The sequence below is a fragment of the Nesoenas mayeri genome (assembly GCF_963082525.1).
Source record: "Nesoenas mayeri genome assembly, chromosome: 2".
Lineage (NCBI taxonomy): Eukaryota > Metazoa > Chordata > Aves > Columbiformes > Columbidae > Nesoenas > Nesoenas mayeri.
In genome coordinates, this window is record NC_137543.1 from 43,776,941 (window position 1) to 43,799,012 (window position 22,072).

The following is a 22,072-nucleotide window of genomic DNA, read 5'->3' on the forward strand; positions in this document are numbered from 1 at the left end:
AGCCCAGAAGGGAAATATTGTGTTTTAGTCACAATATTTACCCTGGAATTCAGCTGTAGGGGGAAGTATCTGTAAGGTATGGGAGCAGGGGGAGTAGATTCAGTTATGTTCACTCCATTGCTTCTCTGTCAGTCAGAGCAAAGACATCCCCTAGCTATAACAACAGGATAAAAAAATAATTTAGGCATGAAGTGACATCCATATTATTCATATTCTACACCTTTTATGCCTTTATTCAACCCACCAATTGAACTGATCTGATGCGGAAAAGTAAATTGGTGTACAGAGTATAAACCTCTCTGAAATTTAATGCTTCCTACTATTCTTGGTTTAAAATATTTCTTCTCTATCTTTCACACTTCATTTTAGTAATCCTTGTTTGTTCCACACAACTTTTGATATAACCGATTCTATCTGTCATTTTTCACAGTGCCTACCAGGGTGCAGAAACATACTGTCTCAGAGAGAACACTGTGATGACATATAACACCCACCTGGCAGCAGCCTAGAAAAAGTTAATGAACACTCTAATTATTTATCCTTGATGTGACAAAGACAATTAGAAACAACTGTTGTAACAGATTACATTGGGAGCAGTCTCAGGAGGAGCTGTTGGGATTTTAAGCTATGGTTAAAAGGTACAATGAGATGACACTAGGTTGACCATGAGTCAATAGCATGCCCTTGTGGCCAAGAAGGCCAATGGTATCCTGGTGTGCATTAAGAAAAGTGACCAGCAGTTTCAGGGAGGTTATCCTCCACTTCTACTCTGCCCAGGTGAGGCTGCATCTGGAGCACTGTGTCCAGTACTGGGCTCCCCAGTTTAAGAAGGACAAGGAATTACTGGAGGGAGTGCAGTGAAGAGCTACAAAGATGATTAGGAATCTGGAGCACCTTTCTTATGAGGAAAGACTGAGAGAGCTGGGTCTGTTCAGCCTGGAGAAGAGAAGGTTGAGATGGCATCTCATCAATGTTTATAAATATCTCAAGGGTGACAGGCACAGGCTGAAGCATAGGACTTTCCATCTGAATATAAAGAGAAACTTCTTTACTTTGAGAGTGACAGAGCACCGGAACAGGCTGCCCAGAAAGGTTGTGGAGTCTCCTTCTCTGGAGTCATTCAAGACCCACCTGGACACATTCCTGTGCAACATACTCTAGGTGAACTTGCTTTAGCAGGTGGGTGGGACTAGATGATCTCCAATCCTTACCCTTCTGTGATTCTGTGATTCTATGAAAATAGTCTGCAAAGTAATAATGAAGCCTGGAAGAAAACACAGAGATTCCATGAAAGATAATAGATAGAAACAGTCTCTTGCCACTTGACCTCTATGACAAGCCACCTGAAGAACAATATAAGCTTTGTTTTTTCCTCCAAGTGACCTAGAAAGGATCTGGTGATAAAGGACTCAAAACTGACAGATATCTGCCTTGCATTTGTGAAATCCTTACTAATTCTATTATCTGAAAATACTCTTTCTTGCATGAATGCAAAAATCACACATGATGGATTTTTATATCAGACAGGAGATGGTTATAACCAACTGCCATATAAAAGTTGACAACATATCAAACATTAAAACTCCTATTGAAAATCTCAGCAAATGTGCATTGAAGTTCAAAAAGACTAAGATCAAAGATTTACAAGCTTATAGTTAGGTAGTTGGTCCAAAAATGCTGTTTAGCTGAAAAAGAATGAGAATTTAACGTTGACTTCTACACTAAGTTTTGTTTAGTTTGAAAGATTTTGTTAGGTGCCATTTTGGCATGTAATCTCCATTTGTAATGTACAGCAACTTTTTCATTAACAGGAAAAACATTTTACAGAAGTCTGATTTGAAGCATTTTATAAATACTTAACAAGAATGTATGCTAGTCATGAAGGAATCTTAAAATGGATACAGTCTGCAGAACTCTTAAACTGGCTTTTGTAACTATAAGTTAATGCAGACTTTCTAGATAAGTTGCCTGAATTGCATGACACTTCTGTAAAGTATTTTAAATTAAGTTGAATTAAGATCCAAATAAAATGTTTTAAGGTACATAATCCTGAAAGTGCACACAATGTTTTTCAACATGAAACACTGGAGTGCGTTCTAAATTAATCTTTAGCAACAGGATGAAAGAAGTTGTACAGTCTTATGCAGACAAAATTGTCCACAAATTAGATATTCACTGATTATTTTGTCCCTCTCAAAAACTAGGAAACTTTATTTATATTCTTATTCTGACCATCAGTGTGTTTGCAACTTCTCCTTTCCTAGTTTTATCCTTAAAAATAATGATCAACACAACAGTGATTAATACCAGAACCAGATCATTCAAAATACAGCAAGGAACTGTGTCCTGTTGTTTAATCTGGCATATTTTCTGAATCCTGAATGGGAAGGCAGGTTTTATTTTTTGTCTTTTCTTCAGAAGCCTACAATGGATCAGACATACAGTTCCACCTTGATAAGTGAACATTGCTAATTAGTCCCTGAATTTGACATTTTCTGCCACCTGGGCAAATGTCTTTGTAGTAATGACACATATTCCTAACAGAAAAAAAATGTAATAACAAATAGTTAAAATAAACTAAAGTGTATAGTATGTAAAATGTAAATGGGAGTAATGAATTGTTTCTGGCTGTTCTTTCGTAGTAGATACTTCACAATGATTCTGCTGGCTTTTATGAACTGAAGTTGAAGTATTATAATTAGCCTACGATCTCTGAACTCTTTTTAATAAACAGCACTAGGTTTTCTCAGATGTTTCAGTAATGTTCACCCACATCTCTCCTACAGGGTGCCCAGGGTAACACCTGATGGTTCCACAGGTTAAGCAAATTCTCAAAGCAACCTGAGCTAAATTTCCTGAGGCTGGACTGCTATCAAAACTTTCAGTCTAACCTTGAACTCTTATTCACTAATTGATGGAGCTAATGCCTGATATTCCAACACAGTGATGACTTGAACAAAAAGATCTTACAGACATTGTCCTTCTTATTGTGAGTTTTCTGTGCCTGCCAAGCCAGAGGACTTAACTTTGCTTGACTCTTCTTTTAATTTATTTATAAAATATTTCCGCTATGTTTTTTCTCTTTTACCTGTTGTGCTTCATCCTGATTTTTTTTTTTTTTCTTTTCCCCACACAAGTACTTGTGCCTGGCATGGTAGAGTTTGTAGTTTATATAATTTGGTCTTGGCACCCTTTTCCTTAGTATGCCACTAGGGCAGTCTATATTTACAACCTTGTCCATTCTTCAAAGAAAAAAGCACTTCATTTAACTCTTTCCACCCCTCCACCCCACCTCAGTTTATTCATTGTCATATCTTAAACTCAGAATTGTGGCTACCACACAATCTGTTTCTATGATGTCTATTGCATTTACAACAGTTGTTTGTTTGGGGGTTTTTTTATTGCTTTTCCAGAGACTGAAAAAAATCACTGATTGCCTTTCCAGGAATGTCAATGGCAAGGACATTTCCAACACTGCTACAGACAAGAACCTCCAGCAGAAGAATGAGCACACGGTGGAGTGCAGCATCTCAAACTGATACAACCAGATAGCAACAGCTTCTGTGTCTGTGCTCTCTTCGGTATTTCAGAACTGGCATTTCATTGAAGCCTTGCAATCATTTCTAAAACCATATTCTAAACATCAACATATGTATTACTCTTATTCTTACTTTCGCTAGCTTTTTTGATCTGTTCCTTAAACATTTTACAACTAGAGAAAAACAAGCACAAACACACTAGTTTTAGAAGCTGTTTGTTTCTTGATTTGCTGGAGGTGGAATTGTGGCTTCAGTTGAAAAACTTTAAACAGAGACCTTCTCCATTTTTGCATATACCTTATTTCAGATTGACATTGTTTAACAGTCTAGCACAAACATCATATATTGCTGACTGACACTGGTAGAAGTAATAAAAATTAGAATCAAATAAGATCAGGTGAATAAATTTTTATTCAGCTTTAGTCAGGCTACTTGAAAAATGTATATGTTTACCTTTGAAGCAATTATGTGATAATTCACATAGCACATTTATTTTCCTTTCTTTGTTCCTGATTCTTCTATCTTTCGAAACATCTTTAATTAAAGCAAGTTAGCCACTGGGATCTTTATCTAAAATCACTTCTGCTTACCTTATTTTGTTCAGAGATGTCACATAATTCAAGATTGGACTCAATAAATACAGCCTTGAGGCAGTATGCAGCTGTGCTTTTTCACCTGTGCCAACTTTTGTAAAAAATATCTGATCTTGTCTTTAAGGTAGCAAAAGCTTAGTGAATATAGGTTAAGTCCCAAGACTCTGACAAGTATCAAGGTGCTTGCTGAATTTTACAGTTGGTTGACTCAATAAGAATAGTGAGTGACCAAAATGGAGAGAAGCGCATTTGCGAGCACGTTTTGCTTCAGATGATGCTAAAATGAAAGACAGAATTTTTCATGCTCCTCCTCTCCTTTCCCTCCTCTTGATAAACCTACACATAAACATAATTGTTAATGCCATTAATCACTTAATATATACTTGTTTTATATTACGATTCTAAGAGATTCAGAAGACAGAAACTTGCAGAGTTCAGATATTGAAGTCTCTGAAAATATTTCAGCAAACACTATAAACGTGTATTTTTTTCTGATGTTGGCATTTCCACATACCCATCTGTAAAAATAATTTATCCTACTATCTCTGGTTGATCACGAATCTCTTGACAACTCTGAGGCATATTATTATATAGTAAACTTCTACTGTTACCCTTTAACAATCTTACATAGGAAGAATTCAATGTGTTCCACCTACGTGTGAGCAGAAAAAAATGTCACTATGCAAAACAAAGACGACCTTTGATAGAAAAGTCTGATTTCTGCAGTTTAAATTTTATAAGAACTATTCACTTATATCATTATATCCTTTCATAAATATATGTCTGTGTACATTTGTGTGTATGGATAACATGTGAGATTTGCCATGAGTCACTTCAATTTTGCTTTTCTTTGTGTTGCAGAAGATAACTTTGTTATCAGTTACACTTTGACCAATGTGTAATAGAACATTTTCTGGCCAAACACACGTACTATTTCACTGAGTAGCCATTGTCCTTGAAAAGTCAAAATATTAACTTGTTTCTTCACCTTTCAAAATAAATAAATAAATAGATAGATAGATAGACAAATGCATAAATTTAAAATAACATAGGTTAATACTTAAGGAAAAGGCATTTAATTTGGGATGGAGAATTCTAAAATTATACTAAATTAAATTTTTTTCTTCCAAAACAAAAAAAAATTGGGTAGCATAAAACACAACTTTAACAGAAGGAGAAATGCTATTAAGGAAGTTTCTTTATCCTAGGTATCCCAAAGCAGTCTCAGGCATGAATTCCAGAAATTCCTCTGAAGTAAACAATTTATTTGTTAGATACAGTTTAGAGAGTAGCTCGGGCTGGGTGACGCTGGAGGAGGTAGCTTGAGGAAAGAAAAGCCTGGGCAATTATGCTTTTACAATTTAAGCTTTCCACCACTTGCCTGTCATTTCAGGCCAATTGTAAAATTAGAGTCTCAGGTCTCCAGTTTCTTCATTGGAACCCTTCATTTTTGTCATACAGTCTGTTTCTTATCTCTGTGGGTAGGTGTCTGTCTTTCACCCACCAGACTAGATATCAGTCTAGGTCCTGTCCATCAGTTTCTATTTTGCATCTGTAGCTGGGAAGAAAAATAAGTTTTGGCAATAGTCAAAACACTAATAAGTTTCCATATTCTGCTGTTTCTTGTCTTCTTCAGATGCACAATTCCATGTTATTAATTTTTTTACTTAACAGACTTGCACTGGTTTTTGTACAGTCTTGCTGAAATCTGAAAAAAATAAAATAAACAATAACTTTCTGGGCAGATGTAGTACAGAATGCGAAGACAAAAAATTATAAAAGTCAACCTATTATCTAGGTTTTATCTGTAACACTGCTGATCCAAAAAGGACTTTCATTAAGGGCAGCCTTTAGGGAAAAGTTTTGAGTACATAACCTGAATACGAAACACTTAAGATCATGCATATTTATCTCCACTAATGAGAGAGTAAGAGTTCTATTAAATGACATTCATTTTAAATGGTTGTCTTATAAATTGCATATCTTAAAATCATGATTAGGATCTGTGATTAACTGAGACATTTCAGTAGAGGTACTTCAGGAATCATTAAAATAGAAAGGATATATATTAAGATTCAATGAATAAAACACTCTTGTTTGCCCTACAACCATTTCGCATATAGTGGGAGAGATGGAATAGAAATGTTAATACTGAGTCAAATTTGTAGCATGATTCCAAATATCTCAAACACTGGAGCTTTAAAGCAGCAGCTTTCAGTCTCTTTTTATGATAATCTCATCTTTCAAATATAGAAGCAGAACATATTGTCTTCAAAGAAAAGCAGAATAGCCTGTGAGTTCTTACAGCATTGTCATCATATTTTAATGCAGTCTATATCACAGCATGAAGGTCCATGCTTCAAGTGCAGTTACCGTATTGGGAAGTGCTAAAAGAAAACCAAAAAACCCACAATAAAGCTGTCTTTTTTTTTTTTTTTTTTTGCTCATCCCAAAGTACATCAGGATGAATACACTCTGGCCTGAACTAAACTGAGTCAAACTGGACTGTGTTGAACAGGAACCAGGCATTAAACAAACTACAAGTCTTTCTAGGGACAGTGAGAATGGATACTATTAACATTCTTAGCAATAAATCAAGCTTTTGACAATAAATGTTTTACTTGTAATACTGCATTACATGGTTTGTTTGGTTTGGTTTATTATTAGTATTATTAAATGGACCAAAATACAAGATTTTGTGTGTACAGGGTTACTAAGATATGAAAGTACTCTTTCCTACATGCCAGCATCCAACTAATCAAATTTGCATGCTTGGTTCTGAAAAGAGTTATACAATAGTCAAAATATGGATATATATTAACACCAGAAGAATCTAGCACACATTTTGCCATGCTTTCATTATTTTTTTTCTAATGTGAGGAGTTTTACCTTCCAAAAATTTAGGACTACATTAGTCCATTTAATTATTCTTATTTAGTTACAATAGCTTTTATCATGACATTTCTGTGAAATAAAGAGTTTTAGCAGATGATTAAAGAAGAAACAAGCAAGCAAACAAACATATGTACATACTTCTAGGGAAAGTGATAATTTGTGATCATTTCTGTGTTGTTTTGTTTAGTCTGAATGTGAAGCAACATGAATTTGGAGAACAGAAAAAAAGAATCACCTAAAATGAAGATACTTATCCTTCATTAGTTTTCATCGATAAGCTATGTAATGAAATATCCTAATCTACTGATATTTAATCAAGGTTGATAGAAACTTATATTAGAGATATGTACTTCTTCTCACAAATTGATCTATTTAATTGCTGATTGTGTATTAATAGTGGGAAGTGTTACATTTTTGCTTACAGGTAGGTTTTTTAATATCTAAAAAAATTTTACCTTTGAAGCTGGCAGCATGTAGAGAAATAAATCTTTTAAAGTCTTTATGAAAGACAACATTTTCAGCAAAATGCTGAGGATTTAAAAAAACTTGGCTTAATGTAGAACATGCTTGCTGAACGTAGAAGGTGATGAATGTTTCTAGAAAGGCAACCTTGTGGCAGAAACCTAGGAAATGACTATGAGAATTACTATTAAAATCTCTAATATTCTTAGTTCAGAAGGCAGGAGCCCAGCTTAATCCACCTATGCCAAAAATTACTGTATTAGAAACCATTCCATGAACTATATAGACAACAGAGATGAGAGTAATTGCCGCTCTCCTTGTCCTAAAATAAGCCCACAATCAAGACAGGTAAAGAGGATACAAACTCTGCACATGTTGGTTTTAAATATCCAAATAAAATTCAATCTCATAGTAAGTTTCATGACATTGAAGGTAGCCTAGCACACCACTAGCTTCACTCCTACTGAAGACCATAGAAAAAAATCTACTGGTTCAATTGGAACTAAACACAAAAGGAACCATCTTTTGATGTATAAAATAGTGGCTATAATGAGGGAGAATTTTTCCTGGTTTTGAAGGAAGAACTTAGGACTTGGAAATTATCATAAGTAATCCAGCTCTGAATTCCGTACTAAACTTGTTGTGTTATTATTTTTTATTTCCATGATAAATATCTTGGAAAACATGCACAAAATATTGCTTTTCAAAGTATTCTGGCATCACTTATAAGGAGAAATAATGATCCTCATGAGGTTCAAAGTTTACTTTGTAGCTCAGGAATTCTGTGCACCAACCTTCTGTAAACAAAGCTACTTTTATTCTGCCTCTCTTGGAAACAAATTTACCACTCTTTTAATCATATATCCTTTGTTCTGAATGGAATAAAGACAGTGTCGTGGTAGTTCAGGAAAACAGATGGGACATAAAACAGAAAGTGTAAGCACATTCGGAGAAAGAAAGCACTAGAGTTTGGTTGGTTTACTGGATTTGAAATAAATTAAAAGCAAAAAGATTAAAAGTCTGTATTTTAAATGACGACTTCAAGCACTAAATATCATTTTAGAATAAGCTTATAGATCTTAAGTTGATCAGGTTCTTCCATCCTCGCCTTCATACCGAATTTCTTTCGTGGGATTTTCAGTTATGTGAAATACTGCAGAGGTCAGAGAAGGAAGGAAGCAAAACGCATCATGTACATGTCTTCCAGATTAACTGTCATTCTTCCAGACTAAAATAGAAATCCAATAAAATAAAAATAAAAATAAAAAGATAGCCCAAAATGTGTGGTTGTGTAGTACAGTTTAGGAGAGCATGCTAACAGCAGTAGATTGAATTGAGAATTTGCTTTGTCTCATGAAATGAATAAAGAAGTAACAATAAAATATGTGTTCAGAACTGAGGGGTAAAATGACCTTCACAAAGAATTTGAAAGCTCGGATTCTAGCTGATGAAACTCTGCTTCCTTTCTGGAAGTAAAAATGATAAAAGGTAAATTATCCCCAAGCACCAGATCCTGTAACTGGGATTGGGAGGTCTGAGCCTATTGACAAAACTAGGAAAAAGTGGCCTGACACTGCATATGAGTATTATAAGAATGTGAGAAGTAAATTTATTTCAGAATGACATAATGTGTGAGTGACAGTTAATACCAGCTACATAAGGGCCTATCGAAAAATTGAATAAAGACAACATCTATTGAAGTAACCTGGTAGTAAACTGTCGTGGTTTGATCAAGTGGAGACAATCAAAACCATGGCAGATGGGTTCCCTTCACCCTTTTTCCTTCTTCCCCCTTCAATCCCCCGCCCCGTTCCTTCTCACTAGGATTTGGGGAGGACAGGAAAAGAGAAAAGTAAAGGAAAAGAAAAGAGAATTGGGAAACTTGAAAATGTTTACTAAGACTAGGAAAATGAACACAGAGAAAAATAACACAGAAACAAATATTGTAAAACCAGTCCTCAAGTCCAGCAGGATCCCACAGTTGAACCGGAAACAGCACGAGACCTCAGCTTGCAGGAACAGTAGAATGAAGGAAAGCAGTCCAATGAAAAAGAACCGATGCGCCGAGCAGCCGATGCAAAAAGAAAGAGAGCAAGCCAGTCCACGTGCTCTGCTTTTATATGCAGGAAATCGTGAATGGGATGGAATACCCCTATTTGTCAGTTCATGGCCACATGACTTGGGCCAGTTCCTTCCATTGCTTCCCCCCGTCCAGCTTCAGCCCAAAATGTGGCGGGGGGGGAGTCACAACATCAGGACATAAACAAGTGTCCAGTCTTTTCCAAAACAGGTATGGGGAGTAGCTTTGTGTACTTCTGATTGCATATTTGCAACTGGAGGATGGATAGCTGAATTTCTCTGTTTCTGTAGGAGGTTGTTGCTGGTTTTGACTATAGCAAAGTTAATTTACACAAGATCTGTGTAGTGTTTGTATCTATATACATCAGCCTTCACAATGTACTATACTGATCCAGCTTGGAACAATTATTTCAGGAGCATGAAAGACTAGCAAAGTTTTGTACTTCTTGTCCTACAAGTGTATTTTTTTTTTTTTTTTTTTGTAATGGTTAAAATCTTCTGGTTGTCAACAGATTAGTTCGTTTTGTGCACTCGCAATTAATTATCGATGTTACCAATTCAGAATGTTATTTGATTTAAAGAAAACCAATTATAATGCGAATTTTTAAATTCCATCTTCCTGAAAGTTGTCTTTAAGTTACTCGAGTGGCATGACAGTTTTCATTATTCTCTCTGGATGAAAAGAAGTAGCTTTATGAGAGTATTTCTTTCAGGATGCTGTCTGAATCTTTAAATTATTTGACAGTAAGTCGTGGTATTTACCACTTCTGAAAGAGAGAAAAAAGTATACATTATGTTAGACAACACAGATAGACTTTAAATTACATCAGTGAGGATACATTTTATGCATAAAAGTTTAGTCTAAACTTTCATTTTGAAAAATATTGGAAGAACATAGTAAGATAAGATCAGTCAGCCATTATCCTTAAAAAGAAACCAAAACAAAACAATTAAGCTATCAGCAACTCTATTTTTGCATAATTAAGACTAATTCACCTCTTTCATACAGAGTACATAGTAAGAAAGCGTAAACTAGCATATGCTGATGCATATTAATTCTGGAACTGGGGTCTTAGTTGGGCTTGCATTTCAAACTGTTTTCTAAAGGTCAACCTGGTCAGTAGGTTTCCCATATATATGCTGTTGGCAAAGGCCTTATTAAAATCTTAGTGGAATTTTAAATTTGCTCCAACAGTACTACACCCAAATTAACATCACCTTACATTATCTTGTATCCACCCCAGTGAATGTTAACTTGGCTTTCTCTTTCAAGTGAAATGGAAATTTCAGTGTCAGTGGAGAAAACATAGCTTCATGAACATGAGGTAATTTTAGTTGTTAGATTGTTCCTGACATCTGAAAATCTGATTACTGGACAAGATAAAAAAAATTATGAAATGCATAACTATATCAAATCTTGACTATCGTGCAATACCTCATTTGTCTGAACTTGTTTTTTCTTGGTCTAGTTTGAAACTTCACTGGAATAAAGGTTCAATATTTTAGACTGTAACCCTTCAGCACACTGTTAATATTAATGAACAGAATAATGGCTGCTGATAGCCTGGTCGTGACTTTGTATTGAGACCAAGTAGTCTGTTGTGCAGAGCCACCATAAGCGTGACATTTGTCCTGAGGTCTCAGTTCTAGCAACACCACAGTGATCATTTAAGTGCAATATGCAGATTTCTGTATTGTTGTGAATGCTGGTTTCTGAAGTCATTTAATACAAGCAATTTTTCATAAAACATAATTAGGAATCAGAAAGTTAAATTGATGGACTGTAATGGCTAGTGCTATGCAGGCTTAACTTAACCTGATGATCCTTTCTGTCCTTAAGCTCAGTGAATCTGTGAATTTACTGAGATTTCAGAATTTCCACAGCCATTCAGAAAAGAACAAATACCTCAGGGTCCTTACTCCGATCTCTTAGTGAATTAAGAATGATACAAGCATTAAACTGGTATAAAAACTAGTAGCATTAACTATATTTTACCCTTTTTCCTGAAAAGTCTTACAGTTGAATTTTTCTGAGGATGAGAAACAGATATAGTGTGACACAAACTTTACATGAGGTCAAACAGAAGTTCAGGATCCTCTGAGTAGAAATTCCTTATACACACAATTCTTTTAAGAATAATCAGCAGTACAGATAGAGGGCATCTCTTCCTTCTTGCCAGTTCCTCTTTCCAGCAGCTTTCATAACTAATATTGAAACAATTACATAACTAAGCTGATTTTCATATGTTAATAAAAAAGGAAATAGAGGATTTTGTACAGCAGGATCATGTGCAACCATGATGGTGCTAGTACTTGGTATTTTCTCCTACAACAAGAATAAACACAAGCTGATCACTGCTGTCCATTATTTCTGGATCACTGAATGAACCTTTCAATATATATGTTCCCTACAATATGCCCGTAACCTTTCCAAAGGGCCGATTGTATACCACAGCTCTTAAAAATTTTTGCCTGGTTTTTCCCATGATAAATAGTGACTGATAGAAGAATCAGGGATACTGGCAGAAGGAAATTTAAGTATCACATTTTCTTTTATTAAATCAAATGTTTTCCTGTTTCTCAGGAAGTGATACGGCTATATATGGTCTGATAATTGCATTTAAGATTATATGTATGCATTATGATACATGTAATATTTTAATTCAGTTTTTATGTTACATTCTGTATTTATACATGCACTTTTTTAGTATGTTGTGTTTTAAATGAGTTCACACTTTGCCATGCTGTGATTAAAGTTCATGCTTGTACACTGTTTCAATGGAAGAAGTACAAACATGAAATCATGTAAAAGGGTATTTGAACAGATTGAGATCAGCAAGTAACAGCTGTTACCACTTTCAAATATGTCTGTAGGATTAATTCATTTTCTAATGCAGCTTTAAGTCAATAGATGTAGGTTAGCTGATGGGATATACCATTTGCAAAGGAATCTTTAATTCTACTACGCGGAACATCTGGACATCAAGCACTTTATGGTGTTTGTACCTTGTCAACCTTCTGAATGTGTTGTCAGCAAGGTTTTTGTGACTGAATTAATATGACACACAAATCTGTAAAATTTTGGCTCTCTATACATACATATTGTATACATAGTGCATCACAAGGCACTAAAAAGAAACTATCTCTAGATCACTTCCTTTGATCTGCATGACAGAGATCAAAAAATGGATGCAGCCAAAGTCTAAAATTTAGAAGACATATCCTGGAGTTCAGCAGCTATTATTCATTTGACAAACATAAATATTATAATATTGGATGTCTGGTTTCCCAATCATTCTTTAAAGAAGGGAAATCACTTCACAAAATGCCAAAATTGCAAAGCTCCTAATAGAAGTCCATCTTTTTTTACATGTATTCTGTAATAGATGTTATTTGTCTGCTTGTCTATTAGAAAGAAAAAAAAAAAAAAAAAAAAGATTTAATTTTGGTCTGACAGTCATCTATACCTGCTGTCATCTGCTAACATCTTTCCACCCCTGGAGAAACGCAAGCAGAAATTGTAGATGGTAGTCAACTACTTATTGTTCAGAAACCAGAAAGAAGCAATAATGTTATTCAGTCCTACTTCTAATCTACTGGCAGTTCTCACTGTCCAACCAAATTTTGTTCACTGTCAAAAGTACAGAATAATAATAAAAACTGTATTGGATTTTGAATGTTATGTGGTCATTCTTGATTAACATAGGAACAAACTGTTCTTGCAGAAGGAAACAAAAATATTGAGAAGTTTGATTTCAAACCAAGAGCAAGCTATACCACTGCACTTCATCCAGAAAAGGTTACTAAATGACAGATTCAACGTTTCAAACCTATGTTCATCAGAAAAACATTTTGCTAGTTTTGAATGAGCAAAGATCAGAACTGAGAAAGTTGCTACATGTGAAGGACTGCAGCTCTTCGGTTTTCAGTAAACAGAAGAACGCAAGTTCTAATGCTTTACTTACAAAAAAAAATAAAATATCTTCATTAACTGGAATTACTCCAACTCCAGATTTAGAAAGGATACAAAGGAAAGTAGACATATATTTAGGCATTATCCTACCTTCGAGCAACAATGCTTAATGTTTAAATAACAAATTAGAAGTGAAAAGTAGAGGTAAGGAAATATAGCATGATCTCCCTTATAGCAGAGTTCTCTTCATGGTGAAATTAGTATCAGCATGATCCACAGGAATTCAGAAGCTGAGTGAGGATAGCTAGGAGTGACATTCAATCATTACACTACTGTAGCTTTGTGAGGTCAAGTAGATATCTATGAGACTATAGGTTTATTTTTCATGGGACCAAAATAAAATTATGGGTAATACAGATTAGCAGCAAATTTAATTTGTTTTGTATTGTCAGTTTCTTCAACTATATGTCATTACCTAAGAGGATACCTTCTCATTCTTTCCACAGTTCTTTTAAGTCATTCTTACACTCTGAAGTGCAGTGACTCCTCTCTGCCCTTTGATTCCACGTTAGCAACCTGTGCTCTGCAAACCAACACTACCTCAGTGCATGGGATGGGATTCCTGCTAGCTAAAGTGAGGCTATGAGCCTAACAGTTCCCTGATTCAGAATAATTTGACCTTATGCTTTGTTGCCTTGCATGTAGTAAGAGAAGATAGCATTGGTGCAACAAGCCGTTTCTTAGGAATTTCATCCCACCTTTTGGGCAAGTACTTTGCTTCAAAATTTGACTTACAGTGGAGATCAAGAAGACATCAAAGTTCTCTGTTGTGTACAAAGTTTACCTGAAAACAGTCTTGCTTTCATCAGCCATTTCATTTACTATGTGCTTGCATGTCTTTCTAGATTTGCATTTTGTTTTATTGAATTTGGAAGATAATAGTAAAGAATAGTGTCACCCAGTGAGACTTCCATAATGGTAATATTTTTTTTTTCTGCTTGACTTGGAGCTAGATTAATATTTTAAATTGTTTGCTGATTATTATTATAGCAATAGAAGTCTGAACTCAAAAACCCAGAATAGTTTCCTCTCCTGTATTGTTGAAAATGCTGTGGGATTTATTGCAAGCTTTTTAATTTTAAATTTAAATTTATTAATATAAATTTACTGCAGTTTATTGTAGTTCAGTAAATCTCACTCTTTTTAAAGCTGAATCTCATTCGAAAAACCTGACAGTGCTCCAGGCCTCACTGGTAGTGATTCCCATCTTACTTGTCTTCACTGAATATTTCTACTTTCTCTCTTGTATAGAAGTTCTAAGTTTCCTATCATAAATTTCAAGTAAAGCTTGGAGCCTAATTTTGTAATGTGCTGATGTCATACCTTTAGTAGTAAATGAATGAGTTAAGCACTTTAAGACCTATTATAAGCCGTCACTACATAATTATTTGCTTATATGTTGTTCTAGGAATTTCTAGAGGTTTCAAAGATATTTCTGCACCTGACTGTATTTGGTAGGATTATTTATTATTTCCTCAAGAAAAAAAAAATCCTAATTATTTTTTCTTGTTGAATATTAAGCTGAAGGAAGGTACTTCCAGATGATGCAATACTTAAAGTTTAGTTGCTGCTTAGTTCTTCCTATGAATATGACATGCTTACAGATGCTTCACTGTAAAAGAAATTCATTGTGATTGACAATACCTGTTGTGAACTGTGAACTCAAAATAGATTGTGCTGCAGCTATAAAAATGGCCTTTTTATATTTCACAGTAGGATTAATTTTTAACATTGGTTGTTATGCCATAAGCTTTGCCATATTCTTCCTTTACTAATGGGTAATGATTTAAATTTGCCTGTTAGATAACTTGCCTGGAGTTCTTAATACCTCTTATTGTTTACACACATAATTGTGTTATTATCTAGTTTAATAGAACATTGCAACATTTAATTAAAACTGTGTAGAATGATTACTGTTTTGATTAAACCTGGGTTTGGAACCAGCCAATTTGTGGACATGAGCTCAGCATGTCTGGGTTTCTACTAAAAACCTTCATCAAGACCACATCTGCTTCCCTTGACTCCTTCATCAACAATGACCTTGGTGTTTACTCTGGTTTATGACCATAAAATCACTCAGTGAAATAGCCCTTCAAATCTGTTTACAATTGCATCCCTTGGCTTCTGAATATTTCCAAACTGAGAATCACTATAGAGCTCATACCAGAGCCAAAAGTCATCGTAGCTACTGAAGATATCGCTATTGTTTCTTGCGTCTGGCAAAAGGAAAGCGTAGAGGGCTAATGCTAAACTTTATACTTTTACCTACTTTTTTTTTTTTCTTTTTTTCTTTTTTTTTCTTTTTTTTTTTTTTTGTGAAAGCATCAGGACATAAAGAACTATGAAACTAAAATACTCTGCTGTTCTATCGCATAAATCTCTTCTGTTACCCTTTAAAGGTTAGAAATTGCACAAAATATAAGCATCACTGGTGTACTAATATATTATAGAATGTGCATGAAGGGAAAACTTTTCACTCATTCGACTCAGATTTTATACATACATGATTCAAGCTCTTCAGGAAAATAGCTGCAAAAATCACACTCAGCAGCCTCAAGGCAGCTTAAAAAATTCCTCCACAGTTCTGATTTTCATCATGTCCTTCTAGTACAAAAACCAGCAGGAATAACCTTTTCTTCTCCCTCCTCTAAACTACCTGCCCTGCCAGCCTAGTAATTTACAAATTATTACTTATAATGGAGTGTGTGGATGATCACTACCCTGCTATGCTTTTGTACAGGTCCAAGCAGAAGTAAAATGATTCCTATACTAAGAGATTCGTGTTTCTATTATTTATTATAGCAAATTGAAAATGGTGGGTGGACTTCGGACAATTATCTTCTACCCCAGGTTTCAAAATGTAAATGGATGTTGCATCAATTAAGGATTACTCAGAACTGAACAAAAAAGGAATTTTATATGAAATAAGACTTTATCACTGCCACATTGCTCATTACAACATCATGTGGCTACAGGACACTGTTAAACATCCCAAGATATCAAATCCCTGCTTTATTTATTTTTTAATGTCCTTGAAACTACACCTGATAATATAGAGACTAGAGTTCAGAAAATTAAAAAGAATGGTGTATAAAACTGAGTGTTACTGTTGCCAGTTCTCTTAAAAAAAGAACAATAAAATATGGCTGTTACTGTGTGTTCTGTATCTCAGTAGAGGAACTATCAGCATTGTCTGAAAACCAAAAGAAACAAAACAAAAAACAAACAAACCCGACAAAATTAAAAAAAAAAAAAGGCCAACCAAACAACCCCAAAAACAAATTAAAAAAAAAAAAAAAAAAAAAAAAAAAAAAGAGGAAGGAAAAATAATGGCATTAGACCGGAATATAGCAGTGTAGCCATGAGAATTATATATTCTCCTTGGACAGAATTACAGACTTGGCTTGGTGATCCAAAGACACTTGATATAATGTTGCCACAGATCCAAATTACACCAAATTTGTGTTGGTAGGGCCAGTGCTGAAAAGCTGTAGGTGATAAGTGACATGTGCTCTTGCCCCGAGCCTAGTATTAAGTAGTTCATGTATTTACGTGGGTTGTGAGGAATGCTTGTCGAGAACAGAAAAAATTGCAAAGGCATGAGTCAGTGCTTGATCTTAGACCATTGTTGCTTGACAGTGTATACAATCACATATGAACTAAATTATGCAATAATTTCTGTTAAAGATGGGCTCACATACCATGCCTCCTGAAATCTGTAAAGTGTCTGTGCTTGCACCAGTTTTTCTCATATTTAAGATTAAGATTACACTCTGTCAGGAATTTAAACAGCAAGTTATTATCAGGATGCACAAAGGCAAAACATATATCAGCATGGGGATCCTTTCTCTGATTTAAAAAAACAAGATTGTCTGGCGTTCTCTCCAACTAAATATGTTTTGTAAGGGATTTCTTTTTTTTTTAATTTTAATGTCTATAGTCACCCAATTGACTCTGCAAGATTCTTGATTCCAGAGAATAAGTATTGAGCCCTCTCAAAGCAAGAGAGGTCTAAAAACTGTTCAGTAGACTCTTCTGACAGTTTGAAACTAGCTTTGGACTAAGAAACAGGAAAGTTATTAATTAGTCCCTAGAGGAAAGCATATTACCTCTTCCTTCCAAATACATTCACAGAACTTGATTTCTGTTTGTTCATACACTAATTCACCTCAAAACAATTTTCCATAATTCTAACAAGAAGTTTCATGAGATAACTTTTAAAAGGCTAGAATTCCACTTGTTTGGTTTATAGAAGAAATGTAAAGTGAAAAAGGTATCAAGCTTTCCATAAAATAAAATAATAATAATAAAAAACAACAATAACAACAAAAACAAACAAACAAACAAACAAACAAACAAAAAAAACCCAAACTTTTTAGGCTTATCATGCTATTGTACAAATGTGAAAAGTTGATCTTGTATGAAAATTGTATTAATCAGCTAGAAGTATTCCACTGAAGATCACAACTAAATCTGAGTCAGATTGGATGCCAGATGACCAGTAACCTATAATTCCTATAGCATCTGGAATACACATCCATGAAACCTCAGCCAGAAGAACGGGGTATTTTGATTTAGCAATAGGCTGATGACAAACACATTATATCAAGGAGGAGTGGGAAAGAATAAAATGCAGTTGCTTAAGAAAGCATTTCAAGGACATCTTAAAAACATGTTTGCCTTGAGTACAACTTAACAGCCAGCTTCTGTGGACTTTTATTCAAAAGCAGACATTAGGTATCAGTGATGCCTGGGGCGACAGAAAGCATAAATTTCTTCAGAGATAGGAACTTCTACAGGGAAAGTATGCCAGAAAAGCATACCCTGGAAAACTACTCTGTTTATACCCAAGGTAGTGCTGTGAATTACACAATAAAAATATATATAGCTATTTTTTCACCTATGAGCAGATCACAGTCATCTCTTCCTTATGACTCGATGATCCTCCTCTCAACAGTAAGTTGAGGTATTTTTGCCAAATCATATTCTGCAGTCTGACAGATCAGCACTGTCAGACTCTGACAGATTAGCACTGTATATTCAGCTAGGGCAGCATAAACACTTAATATGTTAAAATAACTATTGTAGTTGCTAAATTTATGGGAAATCTTACTTATAACTCATTGCAATAGGTGCCAACCATATGCAATTTACCACTGATATCATAGACTAGCAATTTCAATTGTTACTGTAACTTTAAAAATAGACTTGGGGAACAGCAAACACAAGGCATTTCTACTATTTCAGGATAGTTTTCTTTGGGGTAACACTGTATTTATCTTTGAGCATTATATATTTAAAATCAAAATTTGCAAGTAGACATGTTTAGGAATTTTTTTGTTAATGCAATTTCCAGTGAACTCTCAGAAAACAAGAGTTTGTTAAACAGAAATATTTTCATGAAAATGTCTAAGTTGTTGTTGTTGTTATTATTATTATTACAAATATTACCTGAAAATATTTTTCAGTCCTCTTTGAAAATTTTGGCAGAAGAAAAGTCACCTATCCAATCTTTTCTCATTAATTCACCAGGAACATCTGGATTGCCATTAATTGAGATGAGTCTCTTAATTGCCAGACTATAAAGAGCACCTATCCACTTAAAAAGTTTGGAGGTAAACTGTTTTAATGGTTTCATTTTCTCAAAAAAACTCAGCTAAAAGAAACAAACAAACAGTAGCAACTAAAACACAAAACAAACAAAAAGAAGCCACACACCACATATCCTCTGAAATAATTTAGTGAGGAGAATGCTTTTAAGGAAAACATTTAAAATGTGCTTAATTTTATTAAGATAGCTGATCATGGTCTTTGGGAGTAGATGCTTTTTGTTGGTTTTCCTCACAGTGCCTCTCTGTAGAATATTCTTATCTGATCCCAGGCTAACATCCCTGAACCATTAGTAGTGTTTTCTGAGTTGATCATGTAGTTAATTTCCTGGTAACATGGATGTGAATAAATTCTTGTGATCATACATTTTTTAATAAATTTTGTGTTTATCAATTATGACTTTCCAGTTTATTTGCTTCGTCAGGAGGTCATACGGTCTTATCAAGCTACCTGACAGCAGTTCATATAAAAAACCTCCAGAATTCATGTTTCACTGCATGAATTAGGTATTTATGCAACTTGCATATTTAAATTAAGAATTTCTTTTTAGTAAACTTGAAGGAAATTATAAACATGATAGGTCTGGAAGCAAGGCTTAGTGAATCATATAAGAGGTCTTATACTCTTTCATGAGGGGTTTATTACTTTGACTACACTCAATGAAGCACTTTCAAAATCTCCATAAGATCTTTGAAAAAAATTCAGTAAGAAAAAATGTCTAAAAACTGTATTTTAAATGACAAAAGTGAAATATCAATAAACTCTTGAGATTCCAGTTAACATCTTCAAACTTAAGACCTGGATATATTCTATATAAGACTTCATAATTCATTTTGCTTTGAATAGGTTTGCTGCTTGTCCCTGGAAGAATACTTATCTTACAAAGACTAATTGAGGAGAAATAAGTATTATCTGGACTTCATGGCAGAAAAAAAGGAAAATTTCTCATTTTTAAGCTGCTATTTCTACTGAGTAGAACTCTCTTAAACAAAAATCTAATTTATTAAGGGCGTTATTAACTATGTCTTGCTTAATGACCCAAATCTCGTCATTGCTGCTGCATCTTTTCTTTGGAGGAATCCAACAGACTAAGGAAGAAAGCAAGAAAGAAAGCAAAAATGACTTTGCAAGGACAGAGTAGAAGAGATGTTGCCAAGGAGACAGAGTAGGAAGTTTTTGAGGATGTTTACTTGGGAGTATTGGGGACTGCTGTATACATGTGGACTGGGTACCTTAAGCACTGTATCTAAAAACATTCAGACAAAGTGAACCCGCAGTCTTGTACTTTTGATAGTTGTATGATTCCATTGAAGTAACATGAAGCCAAATGCAAACAAGGCTGAACAGTGACATGGAAACCTGTTCTTTCATCAAACAAAATTCAGTAGGACAGAAAATTTTGCGTGTTATTAATGTTCATGTAGCTACAGATTTTCAGTAACTCAGTTCTATGGAGTGTATAAAAGAGTTATTCAGTTATAAAATAGAAAAGGATGGGAAATACATGGATATAAATGATTCTAAAACAATAATTTTAAATTAGTCGAAAGACTTTACCTTTTGTTGTTGTTGTTTTCTTCATGGAACAAACTTTGGAGATAAATAACATAAGCTAGCTTTTACGTAATGAAGTTTGTTCCTGACCTTCAACCAGAGAGATCTTTACAAGCTTATAATTAGACCTCTATTAAAGGAACACACTCCTCTATTTTGAAGTGCCACAAGAGCCAGAATGGTGAAACCTTTCTATTGCTATGTGACTTGTAAATCTAACTTCATTCGTAAAGCCTGCTTAACTATACAGAGGCATAATTGTCACTGGATAATAACATTTGAGAAAACAGATTAATTTCTTATTTTACTGAAATAATTTTTGTGAGCTGCATTTCAACAGAACAGATGGTACACACTGAAAAATAATGTTTTACAGAATGGCAGGGTTGTTTAGCTCTAACAATTTAAAGTGAGTATGCATATGTGTTTTAATTTCGGTATGCTGACCAAGATCATCCATTTGAAAACTGACAATGCTGAGATGAAATGTATAGGAAACTATAGGTTTGCTCTTATTCTTAGTTGTGGTGCATTTTAAATAGGAAGAGCATATTTTTTATTTAATCTGTATGTAAATCTAGTTGCTTTTGGCACTGGCTCTTCTACAGGTAGCTCAGCTTGCTTCCATCAGATTAAACACAAATGTCATAGTTGTTTCCCCTACCAGCTGTAATAAATCTGCATTCCTTATTGTCTGTCATTGCCTCTCTTCTCTTGGAAGACTCTTCTGCTGAGTCCTTAGTTGGACAAGATCACCCATTTTGACAAATACATCTTTTTCTGTATCCCATTTCCATCTTATGCTCTGGATCCTAAACCAAACTGAAATATAAAGATATCTTTGCAGTTCAATACAAATAAATTTTAACATGAATTTCTCAACATTTCATAGAGTTGCAGACTCATTGAGGTTGAATGGGACTGTCCTGGTGTTGTGAACCCCCCTCCCCCCTGCCGTTTTGGGCTGAAGCGGGTGGGGAAGCAATGGAAGGAATTGGCCCAAGTCATGTGGCCACGAACTGACCAATAGGGGTATTCCATCCCATTCACGATTTCTTGCATATAAAAGCAGAGCACGTGGACTGGCTTGCTCTCTTTCTTTTTGCATTGTTTACTTGGCGCATCGGTTCTTTTTCATCGGACTGCTTTCCTTCATTTTGCTGTTCCTGCAAGCTGAGGTCTCGTGCTGTTTCCGGTTCAACTGTGGGATCCTGCTGGACTTGAGGACTGGTTTTACAATATTTGTTTCTGTGTTATTTTTCTCTGTGTTCATTTTCCTAGTCTTAGTAAACATTTTCAAGTTTCCTAATTCTCTTTTCTTTTCCTTTACTTTTCTCTTTTCCTGTCCTCCCCAAATCATAATGAGA